The sequence below is a fragment of the Anabrus simplex genome, chromosome 1, assembly GCF_040414725.1.
Source record: "Anabrus simplex isolate iqAnaSimp1 chromosome 1, ASM4041472v1, whole genome shotgun sequence".
Classification (NCBI taxonomy): Eukaryota; Metazoa; Arthropoda; class Insecta; order Orthoptera; family Tettigoniidae; genus Anabrus; species Anabrus simplex.
Window position 1 is genome coordinate 1,052,793,591 of NC_090265.1, and position 13,805 is coordinate 1,052,807,395.

The 13,805-nt window shown below is 38.8% G+C and overlaps 1 protein-coding gene across 1 annotated transcript in view; it reads left to right on the plus strand.

Annotated features, from left to right (window-relative positions):
- Window positions 1–13,805, plus strand: part of RpL17 (ribosomal protein L17) — a 75,376-nt gene that overhangs the window by 56,665 nt on the left and 4,906 nt on the right. The window lies entirely within an intron of this gene.

Below are 13,805 nucleotides of genomic sequence, written 5' to 3' on the forward strand. Positions count from 1 at the left end.
TTTACATTTAAACCAGAACCCACTTCCTTTCCTTATCATCCTGCCATCTTTTCATAGGCCTAGTTGTCTCAGTTGGTGGCATTTTCTCAGAATCTGTTGTACTTATCGAAGTGTTTATTTGTTGAAAATGTCTAAAGAAAGGAAGAAACAACAGCAGTATTTCCTTCATTAAGTCAGTGGGTGTCAGGTAAGTGGCTATTCAGTAGTTCTAAGTTTAACAGAAAGTTAAATGTGAAGAAGAAAAACCCGACTTAAACACTTCCTTTGTTAATACATTTTCAGATGACCTTTGTAAGGCTTCACTGTGCAGCAACACTGCATGTTATGAAGCATGTTTAAGTACCGTTTTTAAATATGGCCACTGCAGTGCTTCAATCGTTGTCCAGAGCATGGGCGCTCGGTACGTACTTCTGTAGGCAAGCCACAAATGTGGAAGCATTCACCTGTATTTACGTTTGTGCGTATTGAAAATGCCTCTGACAATTAGCTGTCCCGCCGAGTGTGAAGTACACGCTGTGATTCGAATTTTAAATGGAAAAGGCATTAAAGCTGCTGAAATTCGTCAGATGAGTGAAGTGTATGGAGAACATACTATGCACAAAGGGATGGTAAGAAAATGGGTTAGAGCATTTAAAGAAGGCCATTCTATTGTCCACAACGAGAAGCGTATTGGGTGACAGTCTGTCAATACTGAAGACTTGATGCAAGAAGTTGATGCAAAAGGTTCAAGAAAACCAGGTGCTTTAAGATTTCGTCATTAAGTTATAAGTTGGTTGAAATTTCAAGGAGTGTTCTTTGTGAAATTGTCAGGATGCTTAGATTATAGGAAGTTGTACTCACACAATCCAAAACAAATGACTTGTTCTGCTCACAAGGGAGATTCTTTTGTTTCATGACAATGTGTGATCGCACACGGCTCATTGAACACGACCTCATCGCTTCATTTGGTTGGGGACAATTTGATCATCCTCCGTATCGTCGTGACCTAGTGTTTAGTGACTACCACCTGTTCCTGCGCCTGAAAAATTTAGGAAGTCGACTATGATGATCTAAAAAGGACCGCGCGGCAGTGGCTGGCACGTCTGGCGGCAGATTACTGTGCGGATAGAATTCAGAAGCTGGCTTCATGATATGATAAGTGCCTTAATATGCCTGGAATTTACGTTGAGAAGTAGTTTAACCCTTTATAGAGCACGAAGTAAAGAGTTCAAAAAATACTATCTTTTTTCATTTTTCTACAACATATGCTATCACTTATCATTAAGAAATATTACAATGAATACAACTTTACTTCCTAGCTTTGAAAAGTGGTGGTACATATGTGTACCAATATCCTATAACCAATGCTGTACTTAACAGGTGGGCAGTGTTACATATATCTGAATCAGAAAGACAGTGAGTGAAAAAGTATTTGCTGAAATTTTTTCTTCTTCATTACTGAGCAGTTCATGGTCATTACTGTCAGATTTGTCAGAATCTTCTGAATTATTTACTTTACTGGAAGAGAAATTTGGATCTGCTACTGAATCGTCACTTGATAGGTCTGAGGAAGTGTTCTCATTCTCAGAAAGCAGTGTCTGTTGAAAGTTTATCTGTTTTGATGTACTTTTACTTGTTGGCAGTGTTGTAGTGGTGGTATAATCAAGACTCATAGATCGGTCTGGTGTAGGCCTACTTGGTTAACCTCCAATGCAACGCCTTTTACATGGTGATCCTGTGGGTTTTAGTGGCAGCAAGTCTTCTGCTTTTTCGTCTCCCTCCTCTGAATCATATGCTTGACTTTCAATGCGAACTTCCAACAACTCTGCTATTTCTTTGGAATCAAGTCACTGCATGGCCTAAAAATAATACGTGTGTTACAACCATGGCACTGTTTACTTTATATATTATCTTAGTGCAGTGTTGAACTGTCTATTGCTGTGGTCCTATATACAGCCTATAACACAAGTTTTGATATAAAAGTGGTAATAACACTAAATTCATGGTAAAATTTTTTTTAAATGAATTATTATTGAACGTCTCAGTCGAAGAGGATGTGAACAGGTCTCAAATGTAAAAGAATCTCTAAACTCTGGATATGTGTTGAAACAAAATTTAAAAGTGGAATACCACGATAGGGTGTGTGCCTCTAGTAGTTTGGAGGCAACATGGAGCTGCCGATCAGGACCGATCTTGTTCTCCTGAAAATATTCAAAATTCCCTAGCGGTGTATTCCTCTTCCCTTAGCAGGCTTTTCATCCGGCATTCGGATGACAGTAGTGATATTCATGTTTTTGTTAGTCCCTATAAAGCGTTCCAACCTTAAATTGCAGTACAGCCGTAATGGGATAATTCCGTCTCTTTCCTTCTCCCATGTTTTGTGGGTAGCGCTGTCCTACTCTAATGCAGCGGGTTTGCCAAATATCCATAAATCAGAATGTTATCGGTTAAAATGGATAAATATCGTGTTATGTACAGAATTTCAAGGCGCATTTGATGCCGTTAACAAAAAAAATGTTAAAAAAATAATTTAGTGTGAAAATGGTAATACAGTAGAACCTCGATAATTCGAAATCGGTTAATTCAAAATCCCGCCTAGTTCGAAGAGGCTCTCGTTCCCGGAAACATGAGATACAGTTTTGCATGTTATTTCAATTGTTTAATTCAAAATACGGATAATTCGTAATTCGAAGTATGTCGGCCCCATTACCGAAATTCAGACTTTTAATTCGAAACTGCCTTTACATTTTAAAACAATAGTATGTTACAGAGTAATTTCAACTCGAAAATTATCCGCTCCGGATCATAATAGAACGCGCTTTCCGGAACGTGGAGGGGTAGCTTTCCGCACTTACACTCACTTCGGTGGGTCTACAGTGCGCTTCATGATTGCTAAGTTGAATGAAATCGGAATTCTTTTGTATTTAACCTTTTAAGGAACGCCGTAATATCATGCAACAGGCAGTATGCGGGAAAAAAGAATCCGTGAACACTGGCGATACCGACAGTTGACGAAAAAACGTGACTCATATAATAAATTTGTAGGCACCGAACAATATTGTCATTGCCGGTGAAACTGCATTGCTTTATTTTAATGCGAGCCCAAGCAGTCTTATGGTTTTAAAGAAGAAATTGCCAGCCGGGAAATCGTACAAGTGTGAGGTATGGGGGTCATAGTAGTGCGTTGCAATGCTCATGGAAGCGAGATACTTTATCCCCTCGTCATAGGAAAGTTCGATAAGCCACAATGTTTTAAGAGCGTCGGGCACTTTCCATGGCAGTACAAAGCATCTATAATAAAAATGCAAACTACAGAAATCCAAAAAATAATGCATTTGCACAGGGGAACCGGCATAATTTATCCTCGTCTTTGAATTGTGCGATTTTTTTTCTTTCATTGCGTGAGGTTATGTTTGTCAGTGATTTATCCAAGTGCATTATTTGAACATTGTAAATGCACCTTGTTGAATACATTTCGGAAATAGTTTTTTCCATGGCATTTGGAAGGTTTAAATTGTGAATCGAGGTGATTGCATGTATTAATGGATCTTAGAATACTTTGTGACGCGGCAAGGGTTTACATTTCTGAAGTACGAGAGAAGTGCCACGGCGGGAAATTGTACAAGGATAGTGTCATAGAAAAGTTTGATTTTAAGAGCACACAGAAAATACAAGGCATCTAAAATGCATACAGTATAGTAATCCAATTAATAATGCACTTGCAAATGGGAGCCAGCATAGATTTCTCCTCGTCTTTGAATCGTGCTTTTTTCCCTTTCTTTCGTTGCGCGAGGTTATGTTTAGCAGTGAGATATCCGAGTGCATTATTTGAATGCTGTAAATGCACCTTCTTGGATACATTTTGGAAATAGTTCTTTTTTCATGACATTTGAAAGGTATAAACTGTGAATCAAGGTTAACTGCATGCAGTAACGGGCCTTAGAATACTTTGTAACGCGGCAAGGATTGGTACTTCTGAATTGCGAATTGGCGGTTAATTCGAAATCAGGTAATTCAAAGTCCAATTTTTGAGTCCCAATGACTTCGAATTAACGAGGTTTTACTGTATAATGGGAAGTTTCGCCAAATGCAAAATCTTCATTGCATAGAACTTATCATGCCATAACTCCTATTTTATATTCATTATTTTCCTAATTTTTTCACTGCTGGTAAAGAAACATTTCAGCTCGATGTAGATAAGTTTATTTTTAAATTTAAATAACAAAATGCAGTATATGCGTTTATTTTCAGTCATGTTCAGGGAATTTTATGTGTAGGCACGAAAAAGTCAGTCGCTGGCCAGCGTCTTTCCTATTGAATTTGCATGGGGGGTCAAAGCGAAGCAAATGGTCTTCAGATGTGGAAGTTATTTTTAAAACAATTCCGAAGTTCCTATCTTGCTTAGTTATTAATTTTTGACAGGAAGAATATCTCCTTGAATTTTGGTTTCGCGCGTGACTCGGCTGTCTGGCTGGTTGAAGTACCGGTAGTGATCTCCCAAACATGCGCTTTTAACATTTCCAGACAGTTGCATGCAGTGCAGTGCTCATTTCGTCAGTAGTATGTATAATAGTGATTAAATACATATCAGTGACATATGTACAATTCTTGAGGGAAAGTGTATTTCGTTTGTGTGGTTCGTGCTCGTGCATGGGGATCTAATTTCGAAGAAAATGTGCAGAAGGATCATGGCGTGGTTAAAGCAAAGCAAACGCTCTTCGAATATGGAAGTTATTTTTAAATCATACCTCGAAGTCCCTGTCTCGTTATCTCTTAATTTATGACGGGAAGAACGTCTCGTTTGTTTACGTTTCACGAGTGACTCGGCTGGCTGAGCTTTTAAATATACTGGCAGCTGTGTGCAGTGGTGTTCATTTAATCAGTATTATAAGATTGATTAAATAAAGATCGTTGATATATATAATATTTAATGGCGTGTGGCGTATGAAGAGGCCGAGTGCAGGTCTTTCCAGTGTTGACACTGCATAGGCGACCTGCGCGTCTATAAGAATGGGGCCCTACCTGTGATGAATTCTAATGCTGAAGACGGCACACACACACACACACACACCCAGCCCCCGAACCATTGGAATTAACCAATGAAGGTTATAATCCCCGACCCGGCCGGGAATCGAACCCGGGGCCCTCTAGACCAAAGGCCAGCACGCTAACCATTTAGCCATGGAGCCGGACAAGATCAGTGATAAATGTATAGTTCTTGAGGACGAGTGGATTGTGTTTGTGTAGTCTGTGTAGTTGTCCGTTTGTGCTCGTATGTATAGTTCTTAGTTCGAAGAAAGTGCAGAAGGATGTATAATGGATCGTCAAATTAAAAAGAAACGTTCCGTAGGTAAACTCAGGGGAAAAGAACGCAATATTATAATGAGTGTCCTTAATTATTTTTTAACCCCTCAGCGTCGCAGCCATTTAAATAGCTTCCTACCCCGCGGCCGGATGAGATTTCAACTACGCGCGACTGAAATACATCGATTCACTTAAAGTGTTACTACAAGTATAAGAGTAGCCCGATTTTCACCAAATTTGGAATTCCTTATGACAGAACTATGTACATGCAGATAATTACATAATTGTTTCACATTTCCTTAGTAATTTAGTTCCATGTGATAGAGTTCGAAGCACTCTGAGACAGGGACTCAAGTCACACTCCTGGCAGCAGTACACTGACGTCTTCTTTCCGCCGTGTTTTGAACACAGGATACAATGTCTCTGAGGTTTGGATTTCCAACTCTTGGGTGCTAATTTACTGATAAAATGTCTTTCCTGCAACCTTGGAACTGTATTATCTGATGCGTGCCGGCCTTGAATATTTCGTTCCCCACCCTCCTGAGCGTATTTTGTAAACAAACCTTTCACCAGCTGAACCCGATAAGGTAATTGCTCAATATTTGTCTCTGTGACCTGTGTGAGTATTATTAGAGAATTTAGCAATCAGAATTCACCGTTGAAAACTTCTTTGACCTGTATAATTATCTATAATCTCTTACACGAAATTTCCAAGTACTGTTCCCTCCTCATCGTCACTCTCATCATTTACCACTGCTACATCATCTATTTCGTTATCACTGCTGGTTATACTGTCACTACTGCTTCCGACTAAACTTTCATCTGAATTATACAATATTTCAAGCACGTTACTGTCAGTCATACCACGGCTGAGCGTGGCGCGTCACACGGACTGGTGAAGCTGCAGCGGGACCGAAAACAGCAGGACAAAACTGAATGAGGGGAATAACATTTATGACGAAACAAACCAACTCGATACTTATTTCAGATAAAAGGTCGAGACAACGTCTTTCAAACGAGATATATACCATGAACAATTGGTTCTCATATCGTATGACAGAAAGCAGCACTAACTCGTGGAGAGTTACGAAAATATTACAAGCTGAGAAATAAAGACAAATATAATTAATAAACCGCACTCCCAATGTACACACAGAGCAAAGAACATCACACAAAAAGACAAACTTCTCAGTTCATCATTTCTTTATTTTATTCTGTGGGAAAGAATGAAGCAAACAGACTTTAAAAAAAGCAAGAGATTAGTGCTCAGACTTATTTGACAAATAATTATCCTTGCAAAAACAACTACATTATAACGATTTTTCAATTCTTATTTACAACACTGATAAACACGAAACTGTCTTCTTGGAAACAAAACAATTTGCATATCAGTAACTCTAAAACTCTTCGCGCTATAGCCGTAAATGTGAAACCATGTATGGGTCTATACCACGTATAGAGGTCGGCGGCTACGGAAGAAAAGAGGGTCTATACCACGTATAGAGGTCGGCGCTGAGGGGTTAAAGACTATGAATATGAGCAGCGCAATCAGTGAAACAGCTAAAGCTACAGGTTGTTCCGAAAGTACAATCTATGCTATAAGGAAGGAACACACACATGGTCCTTTGCGAACTCTTGAGAAAAAAAAAAGAGAGAGAGAGAGAGAGAGAGAGAGAAGGACGACAGAAAAATTAAATATGATGAAATTGTTAGAAGTGGATGCATCGGGTGGTTCACTCTCTTTTATTTGCTAACATACCACAGACATTGAACGTGATTTTGAGTCACGTAAATGGAGAAGATTCTTTGCCACGATTTTCCAAAACTATGTTGTATCGCTTCTTACATGGTATAGGCATCTGTTATTTAAGACGGGGTAATAAAGCAGCTGTCACTGAATCCGATGAAATTATTAATTTGAGACACAGATATCTCAGCGAGATAAAATGTTGGAGGGCACAAAATAAAGCTATAATTTAACAGATGAATCGTGGGTAAATATTGGGCAGACAGTGACAAAAGAATGGAAGGATACGGCAGTGAAAAGTGCACGGCAGGCCGCTTTTGAAGGGGTGAGTTCGGGACTTAGGCCACCGAAAAGCCGAGGACCGTGATTTGTCTTAGTCCACGCAGGTAATGAACATGGTTTTGTTCCAAATGCTGAACTAAAATTTTTATGCCATAAAAACATAAGACAGTTGGGAAAATTACGTGAACGAAGTAAAGAAAAATGAAAGTTTTGTGGAAAGCAGACGAATTACAGGACGATGTCGACGATGAAAAGTTTTTAATACGACTTTCTTCATCGTCCGGATCATCCTCAAGTTCATCTACCGAACCCGTTTCATCCAAAGCGGGAACCTCAGGCCTTGCAGAAATGTTAGAAGGTGTACGTCCAATGTCTGAGAGCAACGCCAGTGATTAAGGTATGTTGTATTTATTTTACCATCCTACAAATATTAATTTATGAATGAATGAACTTAAAATTACAAAATTACAAACGAAAAATGTGGAACTGTGACGCCCTGTTTGAGTCACACTCAAGCGTGATCCTCGCGAGTCGATTTCGCAACAGCGCGCTCCATCTACGCTGTACTGCAATTTAGGGTTGGAATGCTCTTTAGTAAACTTGATGAAAATAAGGGAGCACCTCTTAGTTCTACATTAGAGACCTTACTACCAAGTTTCTATCTGTCCTTCTAGTTCTGTTTTAACATCTTCCACCTGTTGTTTACTAGTGCCTTCTACCATCTTCACTTCTTTTCGAATGCCCTATTTTAGCTCGGATACATCTCGGCATATGCGCGTAATCTGAGTATGCGTAATATCTAATTGGGATGAAAACTCTTTATCAAACTCTCCCTGTCCACTCTTTACAAGACTGACTTTGTTACTCTTTCAATGTCAGTTTTAAATGAATCTCTAAGATTCTCCCGATTAACCTCTTCAGTGGCACGCCCGAGAAATTCTTGGTTGGCGTTCGCCTGCCCATAACGTCACCGCCCGAGAAATTCTCGTTTAGGTGCAGTGTTCATTTCGCGATCGCCCAATAATTTCTCAGGTACTGTAATCTCTTTGGAATATGTTTTCCAGCATTCTCAACAGATGGTGGGAGGATTTTCGGCTGTATTCATGAAGACTCTGGCCTAAAATATGCCTTATCTTCTCTACTTTACATATACAATCTCTGGCCAGCTGACGAGGTAGACAGAAATGGCGAGCTCAAAATAGAAGTTTGTCTGAAGACAAAATAAGGAACTACAGTAAAACCTCGTTAATTCGAAGTCATTGGGACTCAAAAATCGGACTTCGAACTACGTGATTTCGAATTAACCGCCAATTCGCAATTCAGAAGTACCAACCCTTGTCGCGTTACAAAATATTCTAATGCCCGTTACTGCACAAGTTAACCTTGATTCACAGTTTATACCTTTTAAATGCCATGTAAAAAGAACTATTTCCAAAATGTATCCAAGAAGGTGCATTTACAGCATTCAAATAATGCGCTTGGATATCTCACTGACAAACATAACCTCATGTAACGAAAGAAAGAAAAAGAAAGAACAAAGCACGATTCAAAGACGAGGGGAAATCTATGCTGGCTCCCATGTGCAAGTGTTTATTCATTGGTTTAGTATACTGTATGCATTTTAGATGCCTTGTATTTACACAGAAAGTACCCGATGCCCTTAAAATCGAACTTTCGTATGTGACTATCCGTGTACGATTTCCCGCCATGGCACTTCTCTCGTACTTCAGAAATGTAAAGATTTGCCGCGTCACAAAGTTTTCTAAGACCCATTAATACATGCAATCACCTCGATTCACAGTTTAAATCTTTCAAATGCCATGGAAAAAACTATTTCCGAGATGTATCCAACAAGGTGCATTTACAATGTTCAAATAATGCACTTGGATAAATCACTGTAAAACACAACCTCACGCAACGAAAGAAAAAAAACAATTCAAAGACGAGGATAAATTATGCTGGTTCCCCTGTGCAAATGCATTATTTTTTGGATTTCTCTACTGTATGCATTTTTTGATGCTTTGTACTGGCATGGAGAGTGCCCAACGCCCTAACAACATTGTGGCTTCTCAAACTTTTCTATGGCGAGGGGATAAAGTTTCTCGCTTCTATGTGCATTGCAACGCGCTACAATGACCCTCATCCCCCACCCTTTTACGATTCCCTGGCTGGCACTTTCTCCTTTAAAACCATAAGACCGTTTGGGCTCGCATTAAAATAAAGCAATGCGGTTTCATCGGCAATGACAATATTGTTCGGTGCCTACAAATTTTATTATATGAGTCACGTTTTTCCGTCAACTGTCGGCATCGCCTGTGTTTGCGGATTCTGTTTTTCCGCACACTGCCTGTTGCGTGATATTACGGCGTTGCTTAAAAGGTTGAATACAAAAGAATTCCGATTTCATTCAACTTAGCACTCATGAAACGCGCTGTAGACCCACCGAAGTGAGTGTAAGTGCGGAAAGCTAACCCTCCACGTTCCAGAACGCGCTCTATTATGAAGCGGATGAATTTCGAGTTGAAATGACTCTGTAACATATTATTGTTTTAAAATGTAAAGGCAGTTTCGAATTAAAAGTCTGAATTTCAGTAATGGGGCCGACATTGTACTTCGAATTACGAATTATCCGTATTTCGAATTAAACAATTTAAATATAATGCAACACTGTATCTCATGTATCCGAGAACGTGAGCTGCTTCGAATTAGGTGGGATTTTGAATTAACCGATTTCGAATTATCGAGGTTCTACTGTCAGTTTCTGTTAGCGGTATTTCAAAGGGCCTGTTGACGAAATTACAGTAAGCAGATTTCTTTTGTAAAATGGGATGTAAAGAATCACTTTTTATTGTGGTCAGTGTAAAAAAACATGTGGGACAATCAGGAAGGAACTTCATAATTAGATATCATGAACACGTCAATGCAGAGAAGTACAGAAGATTCTCTGCTATGGGAGCTCAATCAATCAATCAATACTGATCTGCATCAAATGATGTATTGGTATTATAAATTTACTCATTCAGGACAAATATTTTAGGTTCCCTATGGGAATCAACATCAACATACCACTTAGTCGAACAGCTCTTCTTCTTTCAATTCTTCCCAACCCAAACATTGCAAGATTTTTGTAACGCTACTCTTTTGTCGGAAATCACACAGAACAAATCGAGCTGCTTTTCTTTGGATTTTTTGCAGTTCTTGAATCAGGTAATCCTAGTGAGGGTCCCATACACTGGAACCATACTCTAGTTGGGGTCTTACCAGAGACTTATATGCACTCTCCTTTACATCCTTACTACAACCCCTAAACACCCTCATAACCATGTGTAGAGATCTGTACCCTTTATTTACAATCTCATTTATGTGATTACCCCAATGAAGATCTTTCCTTATATTAACACCTAGATACTTATAATGATCCCCAAAAGGAACTTTCACCCCATCAACGCAGTAATTAAAACTGAGAGGACTTTTCCTATTTGTGAAACTCACAACCTGACTTTTAACCCCGTTTATCAACATACCATTGCCTGCTGTCCATCTCACAACATTTTCGAGGTCACATTGCAGTTGCTGACAATCTTGTAACTTATTTATCACTCTATAGAGAATAACATCATCCGCAAAAAGCCTTACCTCCGATTCCACTCCTTTAATCATATCATTTATACATATAAGAAAACATAAAGGTCCAATAATACTGCCTTGAAGAATTCCCCTCTTAATTATTACAGGGTCAGATAAAGCTTTGCCTACTCTAACTCTCTGAGATCTATTTTCTAGAAATATAGCAACCCATTCAGTCGCTCTTTTGTCTAGTCCAATTGCACTCATTTTTGCCAGTAGTCTCCCATGATCCACCCTATCAAATGCTTTAGACAGGTCAATCGCGATACAGTCAATTTGACCTCCAGAATCCAAGATATCTGCTATATCTTGCTGGAATCCTACAAGTTGAGCTTCAGTGGAATAACCCTTCTTAAAACCGAATTGCCTTCTATCGAACCAGTTATTAATTTCACAAACATGTCTAATATAATCAGAAAGAATGCCTTCCCAAAGCTTACATACAATGCATGTCAAACTTACTGGCCTGTAATTTTCAGCTTTATGTCTATCACCCTTTCCTTTATACACCGGGGCTACTATAGCAACTCTCCATTCATCTGGTATAGCTCCTCCGACCAAACAATAAATAAGTACTTCAGATATGGTACTATATCCCAACCCATTGTCTTTAGTATATCCCCAGAAATCTGATCAATTCCAGCTGCTTTTCTAGTTTTCAACTTTTGTATCTTATTGTAAATGTCATTGTTATCATATGTAAATTTTATTACTTCTTTGGCCTTAGTCTCCTCCTCTATCTCGACATCATCCTTGTAACCAACAATCTTTACATACTGCTGACTGAAAACTTCTGCCTTTTGAAGATCATCACATACACACTCCCCTTGTTCATTAATTATTCCTGGAATGTCCTTCTTGGAACCTGTTTCTGCCTTAAAATACCTATACATACCCTTCCTTTATTCACTAAAACGAACAAGTGAAATAATCAAGCACGACGTCGCGGAAGCACAGCTAAGTCTCCCTCCTCCCTCACGTGACGTACTAAATGACGCAACTCCTCTTCCCTTTTCTCCTATGGATTGGACGAACAATCAAACCATGTCGCATCACTACTACACTAGGTTGTGCACAAAGGTAGATCCCCAAGGCAGCGCAGATTAAACATCTTTCTAAGATATGACGTATAACGTGAAGCAAGCTGCCCTAACCAGATGACTGCCATTTTTAACTAAGAAGATACCAAAGAACTTTTACCAATTAAACAATCAACACAGCAAATATTTTTTCCATAACCTAAAGATGAACGATTGTGCTTATTGTCCAATATTTTTCATCTAAGTTTTTTTATACAGCTGATGATGACCACTAAGTGGTCGAAACATGTTCTGTGAATGATGTTTATTTCATTTTGCCCAACGCAAGAAAATGAACTATTGATAGGTGGTTCTTTAATTATTCTTGTTGATTGTTTTGAACTGGTTATAACGTATAACGGTTTATGTTGTAAATTTGATAGTGACCCAAAAAAAATTCATTGGGCCTATACTAAAAGTGCATTGAAAAACTTGAAAATAAATCTCCGCATGCAAGGGCACAGTTAAAAAATTCTTACGAAATTGGGAAATTTGTTGAGTTAGTGTTGATGGGAATAATACAAAAATCTGAAATAAAAATGTATTGCTCACAGGACAGTATTCTCAAACCACCAATATTTTAGAAACCATATCACAAGCTTACTGTAAAAAAGTGTAAATAGAGTGTAAAGTAAGATTTTATTAACCTTGAATAATATATGAACGTGTTCCCTTAATAATTGTTACTCATTCCTTGCTTCCTAAAAATAAATTATTTCCTCCAAAAAAATCTCACTTTTCTGGCACAGGTCGCCTGCCAAAACCAGCCACTGAAGGGGTTAAAGGCTATATAAACCTGGGCGAAGGATAATTGTGAATCTTGAAATTGAGTTCTTGAGTCTTCTACTTCATTAGTAATTTGCTGAGAGATTGGAAGAATAGCTTGGATGTCATCTGTACCAGGAAAAAGAATGTCTGTCTTTGGGACCACTGACACTAGCTTGAAGAGCATGGAATATTTCTAAGGGGCTGGTACGGAAGCATTGGAGTTGGTACAGAGAGGGGTACTAGTTCATTGAATTTATATTTCTTTGAAAATTTGGTGTTATTTATCATTGGAAAGAAATTCATATCACCTTTTACGCAAGTTGAGTTGATGTGTTGTAGCAGGCTGGAATCTCTGGACTCCTCGATGGTTACTGGACACGAACCACACCCATCCTGGATGTGAAGTTCTCGAATTTCTGGGTGCACATGTTGCGGGGTTCATTCTCTCACGATAATACTGAGGGGTAAGGCATGACGCGCACACAAGTCCCTTGTATGGCGTTCAACTCACTGGTAGCACTGTTGACCTTTAAATACTGCATTCATTCGTTGCAGGTGGGATATGTCAAAATGTAAATGAAATTGATACTTAAATCTTGATTCAAACACCTCGAATCACAAAGGTTCATAAATTATCACTTGAAAGTAAAATATTTAAACTGAATATCTGACCACATGTTGCACTTCAGCCAAATTCATGCTTGGGAAGATTGTGTATAATTTACAATGTCTAGTTCACGACGCGAGTCTAATATTGGCATGACAGACTGGAATGTTCTATTAGATCACTAACCTTTATCATCGCAGTTTCTAACTTACTGACTTTGTCAATTTTATAATCGGAACACAATGTTCAGTGCAATATTGACAGTTCGTGTAAGTTCAAGACATATTAGCATGTGTGTGATAAAAGAAGCAAATTCAATGGCACTCGGAAATGTCCTATACCGTCTGTAAATAATTATTAAAATTACATGAACTTGAAGACTGTTCGGCACTGTCGCACCGTGCCCCATTGG